Raw genomic sequence first — 12,859 nt, forward strand, 5'->3', positions numbered from 1 at the left:
GTACCGTGGCCGCAAGCTGCAGGCCACACACCCACTCTCCACCTTGCCCCGCCTCTCTCCTCCTCATTAGCATTTAAAGCTACAGACACAGAAATGGCACGTCCTAAGGAAAGCTCATTGTGGGACTGGCTTGTAGTGGCTGAAATTCTGCACCAAGGCTGAATTTCGGGAACGAGACTTCAGATACAGTACTAGGGACCACTTAGGCCTATATAAAAGCATCCAAAAAACAGCATGTCATGGGACCTTTTAGAGCCAGTTTAAGAGCCGCCATGGCGGATTCGCTATTTACACGGCAAGACTGAATGTGTCTCCAGAGAGGAAACGGAGCTGCTCATGCACGAGCAAATAGGTAGCCTAATTCTGATACATGCAATGCCTATCCATTGTAACATGTAGGCAGTTTTATATTTATGTAGCCTACTCAATAATAATCTTTTACATTGTAATCCTTTAATTTTTCATATTTGGCATGTTTGTGTGCTGCTGTGTGCATAATAACCAGAGTGTACGCACGCGCGTTGTGGATCCGTCTATAGGCACATATTACTAAGGTGCTCTTTAAATAACAAAAAAATACTGCGCATTGACTTTAGACCAGGTTTTAGTTGGTCAATGGCGCAGTCTATTTCACTTACCTCAAAATAGCAACACGCCAACAATGCGCCTGAACACATCTTGTTTTCAGACCAGCACGCCCATGAGCGCACAAATGGGCACAAATGCATTTGCTATTTAAACAACGTGGCGCAGGACTTGAAAATCATAACTGTTGGGGGCTGAAACTAGCAAAAAAAAAACACTTACGTCACTCCTGGTGCCGCATTGCACCTGGTGTATGATAGGGCCCCAAGTTTGTTTTAGCAGCCGCTGTGATTTTTGGCCATGCAGAGGGGTGGTGTTAAAGTTCACCAAAAATTAGCATGTTGTCATTTACAAACCCAAATGACTATATTGCTTCCGTGGAGAACATGGAACAAATGCTCATGCTATGATTTGGGTCAATGACATGACGTTCATATATTTTCTATGGATTTACTAATTTGTTCAAAAATACTTAAAACTGTTATTTATATAATTTTTACTTTAGTACTGTTTAAATAATGTTATATTATTGATTAATATTTTTGTTATAGTTTTATTTTTATATTTTTTGAAAATATTGCTTTTCCATTAGTAGTATTTCTTGCTTTATTAGTACTTTTGTTATGTGCTTTTGTCATTTTTATTATTATTTTTAATACTTCCATTTAGCTTTAATGTATTTTATTTCAGTTTTAGATTGAATAATTTTAGTACTGTGACATAAACTTGCCCAAGGCAATATTATTATAAAATAATGAGTAGCTTTAGCCTTATATATAAAATATATATTTTATTATTATTGTTATTATTATTAATGATTTGGAACAATAAGTTTTACCTTAATGAATAAGTGTGTATTCATGGTGAAAATGTTATTAATTATTAAATTATTCAGAAAATATGTTGGTATGTTGGTTGGCTTGATAGTTTCACCAAATTATTTTATTTTATTTTTACTAGAAAAATTTACATTCCTGAGTATTTCACCCTTGCTTAAAACTAAATTTATTTATTTATTTTTACTTTTCTTTAACATGGACTCTTATTTGTCATTGACTTCTTATCAAAGTCAGAAAAGTGGCTTTCAAGATAAAAGAGGAACAAAAGCTACCAGAGCAGTAATTCATATGATTCCAATGTCCTAAATCCATACAATTTATGTGACAAAAAGGCAAAATTGTTCATTGAAAATGTTGTCTTCTACCCTAGTTTTCCTGCTACATTCATCATACACATAATTTGTTTGCATACAGTCAGAAACAAATGCACACACCACAAAATAAAGAGGAGAGCTTCATTTATTGCAGCTAAGATGAACACGCTAGGTTTGAACATAATGAAGCATAAAGGACATTTGAGAGCTGGGATTATCAGTGAATAATGACATAAATTTCAGTTTGTATTTCACAAAAGTGACATGAGGGTGAGCAGCAGATGATGAAAGAATTGTAATTTTTGCTTGAACTATCCCTATAAAGGAGCACAGACTGTAGCTCTGTGATTAAAGAGAGTCTGTGCTTTTGTACAACCTTTTTCTGATTCCTTTAATCCATCTCCCCATGGTGAGAAGTATAAGCCCAACAACTTTGTTCTTAAAGTGTGAGAGAAAGATTTCATGGGAGAGATATTTTACTGAAGCATGACAATCAGCAAACTAATTAAATGAGGCATTAAGTGAGGGCATTACGGTAATAGCATTTAAGCTGTAGAGAAAAGGTCATACTTTTCTTATATTGCAACCAGGATTAGTGAGAGAATTGAGATAAAACAAATAAATGACAAAAATATGTGGATTACCATGCAAAACTGTGCAGTTATGACTGCTATATCTGCATACCGCATGTTAGTATTAAACATAAAGCTGAAATACTCCTTATTGCTTCACAATCTGCTATATTTTTCAGGTTGAAGCTTGACAGATATATACTGTGTTCAGAATACTGTACAGTATGTACTGCATTCTGCATTCTGTTTGGCTTAGTATGTGAATACAAGAGAAAAATGTATGTAGAAAAAAACTGCCATCCCTTTATTGATGATATAGATACTGTATACATAGTTTTAATAAAATAAATTTCTAAAGGTTTGACAGTATGATTAAATCAAGATCAAAGTGAAAGATATTAAAGCTGAAGTTAAAACTTTGCAATTGATATAGGGGGTAAACGTACTCGGTTACTAACGTAACCTCGGTTCCCTTAGATATGGGAACGAGTACTGCGTCGTTAGACGCTATGGGAAAACTCCTTTTTCTCCGAGGACTCAAGACTTTTTCAATCACGCAGTGTGACTGCACGGCCATTGGTTCGTGCAGTAAATAAAAACGAACCAATGGCTCGTCACCTTCGCTGACACTCGGGACTGAAGAGCCTCGCCGTAGAAACGCTTCGCTGCGGATAGAAGCTGCCTTTTCCTCTGCGCCCTCTTGCTGTTCTGCCTGCTCTTCGAGCTGCTCCAGCGACCTGTGCAGATGCCAGCCTCGTCCCCTGTGGCCATCCGGTGAGTCTAAAATCGAATTTCTCTGAAAGAATAGATTTCAAGCGACGTTGTTGCAAATGTCGCACTGTGAGTGTGGCTCGCGCAGGGAATTCTGCACGATGCAGAAGGGCGGTGAGCGCTTCGCCTGTGTGGGCAACAGATTTCCATGTGCGTGTGAGTCGCTGAAGCTGCTCCCTCACAAACAGAAGTTTTCGTTGAAAGCCACCCCTAATTCGCTTGCTATAAGGTGCCCACCGCCTTCCCCGCTTTCATGTTCCTCTTCTCCCAGGCATCTCGGAGGAAGGAACACTTAACTCGCAGAGCGGAGCGATCAGGCTTGAGTGATTGCACACCGGTTTATCTCGTGTGCTCACTTTAATCTGCTAGAGTGTGTTAACACGTGAGGTTCAGCGCCCTTCATCGTATTGAGCGGCACAATCCTCCTATACAGATCTTACAATACTGCGCTGGTTGTCCCCGCCTTCCCCGCTTCACTGTCTGGAGACTGAGAGATCGCGGGGCTGTTTACACACTAAGGATTAGCGCCTCTTGTAGCTCTATGATCTGCTAGCGCTACTTTCACTATTAAGCTGTGCTTGCCGCGCCCCGCCTCCCCTGCTCTCGTGTTTCTCCTCTCCCAGTTACCTCGGAGAAGAAATATCAAATCGCGGGTTTGAGCGTTCAAGCTTGAAACTTTGCAATTGATATAGAGGGTAAACATACTCGGTTACTAACGTAACCTCGGTTCCCTTAGATACGGGAACGAGTACTACGTCGTTAGACGCTATAGGAAAACTCCTTTTTCTCTGAGGACTGAAGACTTTTTCAATCACGCAGTGTGACTGCACGGCCATTGGTTCGTGCAGTAAATAAAAACGAACCAATGGCTCATCAGCGGCGCTGCAAGAGTCTATGGCGGCAAAGCCCGTCAGAGACCACCAGAAAGGGCAGGGCCATCTGGCTATATAAGCGGGCGCTTCGCCATAGGAAATCAGGCCAATTCTAAGTCGTGCAGCTGAATGGCATGGCACGGTATGCAGTACTCGTTCCCGTATGTAAGGGAACCGAGGTTACGTTAGTAACCGAGTACATTCCCTGTCGATACTTCACTCGTACTGCGTCGTTAAACGCTGTGGGGAACAAATACAATCACGCCATGCCATGAAGAGAAACGACTACTATAAACTGACCATGAGCAATAAGGCTCAGAGGGACCAATTATGAGCAGGAAGAATCCTGCAGGAGGCATGAAGAACGAGCTCCTAGAGGTCAGTCCAGCCTAGATATCATTTCAACAGTCATAAGTACAGCCTCAGGACCAGGAATGGGGCTAAGAGCATTCTTGCAGAATCAGGCGATGCCTGAGGGGACCGCCTAAGATAGGCGTGTGTCCTTTAAGCAGAGAGAACCCGAGTCTGTAAGGCCGGGACATCCAAGTTATAGAACCTGGCAAATGTGGACGGCGAGGCCCAGCCGGCCGCCGCACAAATGTCCGCCATGGACACACCACTAGACCATGCCCAGGAAGAGGCCACGTCTCTAGTGTAATGGGCTCTCACTCCAATGGGGTTCTGGAGGCCCAGGGAGGAGTATGCTAGTGCGATAGCGTCAACTAACCATCGAGATACTCTGTGCTTTGTGACCGGAGACCCCTTGGTGCGGCCGCCAAAGCAAATAAAGAGTTGTTCCGATTGCCTAAAAGGCGCGAAACGCTCTATGTAAATTCTCAATCCCCTGACCGAGCAGAGAAGGTTGAACTCTCGGTCCTCCTCAGAAGGGGGGAGCGCAGAGAGTGTAATAACCTGGGCTCTAAATGGAGTGTAGAGTGCCCTCGGAACATAGCCATGTCTTGGCTTTAGGACGATCTTAGAGTCGTTAGGCCCAAACTCAAGACAGGCAGGGTTCACAGAGAGAGACTGCAAGTCACCTACTCGCGTCACCGATGCTAGCACCAGCGGCAGAGCTGTCTTGAGCGACAGTGTTTTTAAGCTTGTAGATTGTAGTGGCTCAAAGGGAGCGCCCTTAAGGGCTCTCAAGACGGTGGGCAAGTCCCATGCAGGGACTGTGAGGGGTCGGGGCGGATGGAGCCTCCTAGAACCCTTCAAGAAACGGACGACCAGGTTGTTCCGGCCCACCGACTGTCCGGCTATAGGAGCGTGAGAAGCTCTACACATAGACTCCACATAGACTCTGAGAGTGGAAGGGGCGCGGCCCTTATCCAACAGCTCTTGTAAATAGGACAATATCACTGATATGTCACATGTTGTCGGGTCCTCACCGTGGGCTTGACACCAGGCAGAGAAAACCGACCACTTAAGGGCATAGAGGCGTCTCGTGGACGGGGCTCTAGCCTGCTCAATGGTATTCAGGACATTCTCAGGGAGATCTATTGAGTCCCATTGAGTGCCCATAGATGCAGGTCCCACAGCTCGGGCTGGGGGTGCCAGATCGTTCTGTTCGCCTGAGAGAGGAGGTCTCGTCTCAGGGGAATGGGCCACGGAGCCGCTATTAGCAGCTGAGATAACTCTGAGATCCAATGATGGCTCTTCCAGAGTGGGGCCACTAGAAGCACTTGTGTTCCCTGATTCGCCTGATTACTTGAGGAATCATATAGCATATGAAAAGCATATAGAAGGAGGTTGGGCCATTCGTGGGACAACGTGTCCTCGCTCTTCGAAAAGTAAATTTGGTAGTGAGAGTTGTCTTTGGAGACTAAGAGGTCGACCTCTGCCCTGCCAAAGATTCACCAAATTTCTTGAACCGTCTGTGGGTGGAGCATCCACTCCTCGGAGGGGACGTTGTTCCGAGAGAGCATATCCGCTCCTTGGTTCAGCACGCCGGGCACATGAGCTGCTCTCAGTGAACACAGGTTGAGATGTGCCCATACTAAGGCGTTTCGCCATCTCGAAAAGGCGTTTCGAGGTGAGCCCGCCCTGGCGATTTATGTATGATACCACTGTCATGTTGTCCGAGCGGACTAGCACATGGTGTCCCTTCAGGACTGACAGGAAGAACTGAAGAGCTCGACATACTGCCGTAATTTCGAGGCAGTTGATGTGCAGCTGTCCTTCTGCGTTCGTCCAGGAGCCGAAGGTTGGTTCGCCATCGCACAGAGCCCCCCAACCTGTGTTGGAGGCGTCCGTCGTAACAATCTTCCTTCTGTAAACCAAACCCATTGTCACGCCTTGTTTGAACCACCGTAGGTCTTTCCAGGGGGCCAGGGCTGACACGCAGGCCCGGTCCACCTTGATGCGGATGCGTCCATGACGCCACGCATGAGGCGGAACTATAGGTTTCAGCCAGTACTGAAGGGGTCTCATCCTGAGAATGAGGCCCAGCATACTCTGAAACGATTTGAGTGGGTAGAAGGCTCCAATTCTGAAGGAAGCCGCGAGCTGCTGTATGGCCAGAACGCCTTCATGTGGGCTGAGTCGAAAACTGTCCCCAGGAACAAAGTTCGTTGGCTGGGGGACAGGGAGCTCTTGGCCAAATTGAGTCCCAGGCCCTCCAATGACTGAGGAGAAAGGACCTGTGGGCTATCAGCTCTGCCTTCGACTGTGCTAGAATGAGCCAGTCGGCGAGGTAATTCAGGACACGGATTCCCATCTGTCTCAGAGGGGAGAGAGCCGCGTCTATGCACTTCGTAAAAGTGTGGGGAGCTAGAGCCAGCCCAAAGGGCAGGACCGTGTATTCATAAGCCACTCCCTCGAAGATGAATCTCAAGAGTCGTCTGTGATGGGGGCTATCTGGATGTGAAAGTAAGTGTTTTTTCAGATCCAGCGAAAAGAACCAGTCCTCTGGGCGAATTTGTGAGAGGATCTGCTTCAGTTTAGTCATTCTGAACGGCCGTCTCATGAGGGCACGGTTCAGACGTAGGAGATCGAGAATGGGCCAGAGGCCGCCATCCTTTTTGGGGACAAGGAAATAACGACTGTAGAAGCCTGACTCGCCCTGAGCTGGGGGAACTGTCTCTATAGCTCCTTTTGCCATATGCAATTCTTCACCTCGGCTCGCAGGACGTGAGCGTTGCTGCTTAGCACTGAGGTGGAGACCACACCGCTGAACCGCGGGGGTCTTTGAGCGAATCGAAGTGAATAACCTCATTCTATAATCCCCAGAACACAATGAGACACTCCGGGGATGGCCTGCCAGGCCTCGGCCCGTGTGGCAAGGGTGTTGGATTAATTCGGGTGGTGAGTCACCTGTTAAGAGGAAGAGAAAAATTACTCCTTTGAAAATGTTTGTGTTTTACTTTTCCTCACTATAGTAGTGATCGGCTGTGTGTGGGCGCTATTTGAACGGGCCCAGTTCACAACAGTATGTACACAAACACACTGCCATCGACACCCCGAGCTAAACGGGGTGTTCGGAGGCGTGACAGAGGCCGTTTTGGGGCGCCATCAGGAGAGCAGTCAACCCCCCGTGGGCGTGGTCTAGAGTCTGAAGCTGACAGATAATCATGATGACAGCCTTATCTATCGATTTGCCTAAAAAGATCAAACCACTCATTAGAAGAAGGGTACTGATGATCTTTGTGTGTAAACACCCTGGCAGATCAAAAACTGATGTGCGCATCCCATCAGATCCGTTCTTAGCGGTTGAGGGGAGGCAGGGCAAGACACAGACTGTCACACTGTAATGTAAATGTACATTATTATTATTCTTTAGCTTGGGTTGAACAATTTATTTTTGCTTAGATGGAACAGCAGCTACGCTAATCATGTCTCTGCTTGTCTCTACGTTCCTGCCACGGGATTAACATCCCGTGGTAGCCAGGAATTACAGAACTTCAGTCTGGATCTAACCATTACATGATCTGAGATGACCGAACACCTGAGATGGAGGATCAGCGCCAGGAGATGACGTATGTGTCCCTGATCGTAGGCAGAGGCCAAACACCTGGATGAACGCCAGAGACAGATCCCCATTGAGGACCCCGCCACTTAGACAGCCATCGGAAAAGACCACTGGAACCAGCTGAGCCCATTCAATCTGACTTGCTGCAGTTTGGAACTGAACTGCTGGTTTGTTTGGCCAGAGGAGAATTGGCCCCCCGACTGAGCCTGGTTTCTCCCAAGGTTTTTTCTCCATTCTGTCACCAATGGAGTTTTGGTTCCTTGCCGCTGTCGCCTCTGGCTTGCTTAGTTGGGGACGCTTCATTTCCAGCGATATCGCCGACCTTATTGCAAAGACACTATTCAAACTTATTGACACTTTATTTTCCTTTTTTTTTTATATTGTGCAGTGCTTTGACACAATTTGCATTGTAAAAAGCGCTATATAAGTAAAGGTGACTTGACTTGACTTGACACTGTCAGATCAAAGCTGTATGGAGAGTGAAACACGGGGCTTTAGCCAGCATAAATTCACTCAAGATTGAACGCTCAAATCCGCGATTTGATATTTCTTCTCCGAGGTAACTGGGAGAGGAGAAACACGAGAGCAGGGGAGACGGGGCCAACTTCGTTGAAGTAGGATAACCGCGAGCGCAGCAAGGACAGCTTAATAGTGAAAGTAGCACTAGCAGATCAAAGAGCTTCAAGAGGCGCTAATCCTTAGTGTAAACACACCAGCAGATCAAAGCGCTGTGTGCAGAGTAAAACACGCGGGGCTATGCCGGCGCGCAAAAATCACTCAAGCCTAACTGCTCAGCCACATGATCTCTCAGTCTCCAGAGAGTGAAGCAGGGAAGGCGGGGCCAACCAGCGCAGTATTGTAAGATCTGTATAGGAGGATTTTGCCGCTCAATACGATGACGGGCGCTGAACCTCATGTGTTAACACACTCTATCAGATTAAAGTGAGCACACAAGATAAACCGGAGTGCAATCATTCAAGCCTGATCGCTCTGCTCTGCGAGTTAAGTGTTCCTTCCTCTGAGGTGCCTGGGAGAGGAGGAACATGAAAGCGGGGAAGGCGGTGGGCGCCTTATAGCGAGCGAATGAGGGGTGGCTTTCAACGAAAACGTCTGTTTGTGAGGGAGCAGCTTCAGCGACTCACACGCACACGCAAATCTGTTGCCCACACAGGCGAAGCGCTCACTGCCCTTCTGCATCATGCAGAATTCCCTGTGTGAGCCACACTCACAGTGCGACATTTGCAACAACGTCGCTTGAAATCTACTCTTTCAGAGAAATTCGATTTTAGACTCACCGGATGGCCGCAGGGGACGAGGCTGGCATCTGCACAGGTCTCTGGAGCAGCTCGAAGAGCAGGCAGAACAGCGAGAGGGCGCAGAGGAAAAGGCCGCTTCTATCCGCAGCGAGGCGTTTCTACGGCGAGTTTCTTCAGTCCCGAGTGTCAGCGAAGGGATGATCGTCGTCACTGAAGTAGAATTGATCTGATTTCCTATGGCGAAGCACCTGCTTATATAGCCAGATGGCCCCGCCCTTTCTGGCGGGCTCTGGTGGGCTTTGCCGCCATAGGCTCGTGCAGTGCCGCTGACGAGCCATTGGATCCGTTATTTTACTGCACGAACCAATGGCCGTGCTGTCACACTGCGTGATTGAAAAAGTCTTCAGTCCTCTGAGAAAAAGTAGTTTTCCCATAACGTCTAACGATGCAGTACGAGTGAAGTATCGACAGGGAACTTCTAGGTACATGTGATATGTGGTATATTATTGCATTTACTATTAAATTTTTAAATTTAAATTTTAGTTAGTTTTCAATTTTATTTGTTTTTGTCTTATTTTATATTTTTTATATTTCCATTGTTATTTTTTTTTTATTTCAGTTGTAGTTTCAGTAATAAGTTGTAATATATAATACATAAAATATTTTATAATATTTATATTTCAATGAGCAAAAATGTGTAATCGTTTTAGTTTGTTAAAAAAATAACATCACTGATTCATACACATCTTCTGTTATAAACATGTTTTGATCTTTATTTTTTTTGAACATGAATGAAACAGTACATTCCTAAATTTTTGTCATAGATCCCTTTTTCAAAGTCAGAAAAGTGGCTTTCAAATTAAGTTCATGTGTAGAAAAATAGGTTCTAAATTATTTTTTTCTTACTGTAGCATTTGGTGTCTCTTTAATTATTTTACTCTAACTTAAACCGAACATTGTGTCTGTTTTTCACCAGAGAGATTGCATTGTGATTATGGCAGTTTTATTTTAACAAACAAATACCTCTCACCTGGCAGGTAAATGCGCTATTTTGTCACAAATGCGCTAAGTGCTTTTCAGTCTCTCCATATCTAACCTACTATAATAGACATGGGTGGTGAGTTCATCCAGCCACTACAGCTGTGTGAAGTGAAGTGAAGTGAAGTGAAGTGACATACAGCCAAGTATGGTGACCCATACTCGGAATTCGTGCTCTGCATTTAACCCATCCAACGTGCACACACACAGCAGTGAACACACACACACCGTGAACACACACCCGGAGCAGTGGGCAGCCATTTATGCTGCGGCGCTCGGGGAGCAGTTGGGGGTTCGGTGCCTTGATCAAGGGCACCTCAGTCGTGGTATTGAGGGTGGAGAGAGCGCTGGACATTCACTCCCCCCACCTACAATCCCTGCCGGCCCGAGACTCGAACCCGCAACCTTTGGATTACGAGTCCGACTCTCTAACCATTAGGCCACAACTTCCCCTTCTGAAGTGAAGTGACATTCAGCCAAGTATGGTGACCCATACTCGGAATTCGTGCTCTGAATTTAACCCATCCAACGTGCACACACACAGCAGTGAACACACACACACCGTGAACATACACCCGGAGCAGTGTGTAGGTTTTATGCCTGTAAGGCCTGTTTGAGAGACATAGAGAACAATGAAAGTCTTTGCCTGGAGAGATTGATTTAAAGCAGTGTTCTTCTGTGAATAAAGAACTGTGCTGTTTTCATAACTGTATGTACTGTAGTGGAGTGAGGCTTGTCAAAGAAAGAAATGAATCCTGTTGGGACAACATCACTTTAAATGACAGTCTTATTGATTTAGAAAAATCTGTCGTTATGAATGTTATCTGACATGCTTAGTAAACTGACAGGTTTGATATATTTTCCTTCATTTTCACTGATAATCTTTACGTTTTGTTCAGCATATCCAAGCATTTAAATTAACTGGCTTTGTTCAAGTCAAGAATATTATTTAATATGACTAACTTAATCAAGTCTCTTATGTTCACCAAGGGTGCATTTAGTTCATTAAAATACAGAACAAAACCGTAATGTTGTGAAATTTAAAATCAGGGCTCTGAACTGGTTCAAGGAACAAAAACGAAAACCGGAAACGAACAAAATTTTGACTGGAACAGAACCGAAAACAGAAACTAAATCAAATTTTATAGTTCCGAACAGAATCAAAAATTTGAAATGGCCATTAACCGGTTAATAACGACCTAGGTTACGTATGTAACCCAGGTTCCCTGAAGGGAACGAGAGCTGCGTCCGGAGACGCTATGGGAACGCCATCAGCGTAACCGACGCTCTGAATATCGTCTACAACAAGTCCAATAGAAGGGCGAGGCGTCACGGGCGGGGTGACGTCACGGCCAGGAGGTATATAAGCACGTGAGGCAGAGCCCGTGTCAGCTTCATGTCATGAAGAAAGCGCTGGCAGGGATGCCGGAAGTATGGCTTCGAGACGCAGCTCTCGTTCCCTTCAGGGAACCTGGGTTACATACGTAACCTAGGTCGTTCCCTTCCAGGAGCGTCGAGATGCGTCCGGAGACGCTATGGGAACGCTATATCAACGCCGCCAGACTGACAAGTCCCTGCCTGATGTCAGGCCAAGAGGACAGAAGAGCCTGTAGTGGCTCGGATGTCGAGGTCGTAACCTGGCGAAGTCAGGGGCGTGGACTACCCAGCAGCGTCGTAGATGCCCTGATCGGTACATCTGTCCAGAAAGGCCTTGAAGGCCGCCATACCTCTGGTTGAGTGCACTCTGACTCCCACGGATGGGCAAGCCCAGAGGCCTCGTAAGCAAAATTGACAGCATCCACCATCACTTACTAAGAGTGGGCTACCAAGCCCTACCCTCTTAGGCGGACCAAGGCCCTCGAGCAGTTGGTCCGACTTCCTCCACAGAGCAGCTCTGTGGATGTACGTGCCCAGTGCTCACACTGGACACATACGGTTGTGCTACTCCTGGCCGAAGGGAGGAGGACAGAGGCCTGGAGTACGACCGGCTGTGGTATGACCGTCAGAACCTTCGGTACATACCCCATTTTTCAGGGGTAGAGAAAGACTTTCGCCGAACCGGGCACACAGTCAACATCGAAGGGGCCGCAGACAGGGCCTGAAGGTGATCACCCTCCTCAGAGAATGATGCTAACCAGAAGATGGTCCCATGTGGGGACGTGATCGTACAGGAGGCCTCAGCCTCCACGCACCGGAGGAAACATGTAACTAGGGGGTATCTGCCCATTGGCTGGCCACCGATAAGGGCGTGGTATGACAAATAACTGCCACGTAGACCTTAGTAGTGGAGTGGGTTAACCCTGCGGAGAATCAGGCCTGCAGGAACTCCAGAACTGCACTAACTGGGCAGTTGACTGGGTCAAGGTGGCGGTCTCCGCACTTCAACGTACAGTTTCCTCGTGGAGGGAGCTCTGGATTAAAGGAGGGTCTCGACAACCTAGTCGATAGACCGGAAGCTATGAGTTGCGCCTGCTCAGAGGCCAAACCCACAGCTTCCATAGCTCCGGGCGAGGGTGCACATAGGTGCCCCCGGCCTGTGAGAGGAGATCTCTCCTGATCAGTACTGGCCACGGAGTGCCGTCAAGGAGAGAAATCAGGTCCGAGAACCAAACTCGGCCCGGCCAGAACGGTGCTACTAACAGTAG

This window comes from Barbus barbus (genome assembly GCF_936440315.1).
Source record: "Barbus barbus genome assembly, chromosome: 6".
Lineage (NCBI taxonomy): Eukaryota > Metazoa > Chordata > Actinopteri > Cypriniformes > Cyprinidae > Barbus > Barbus barbus.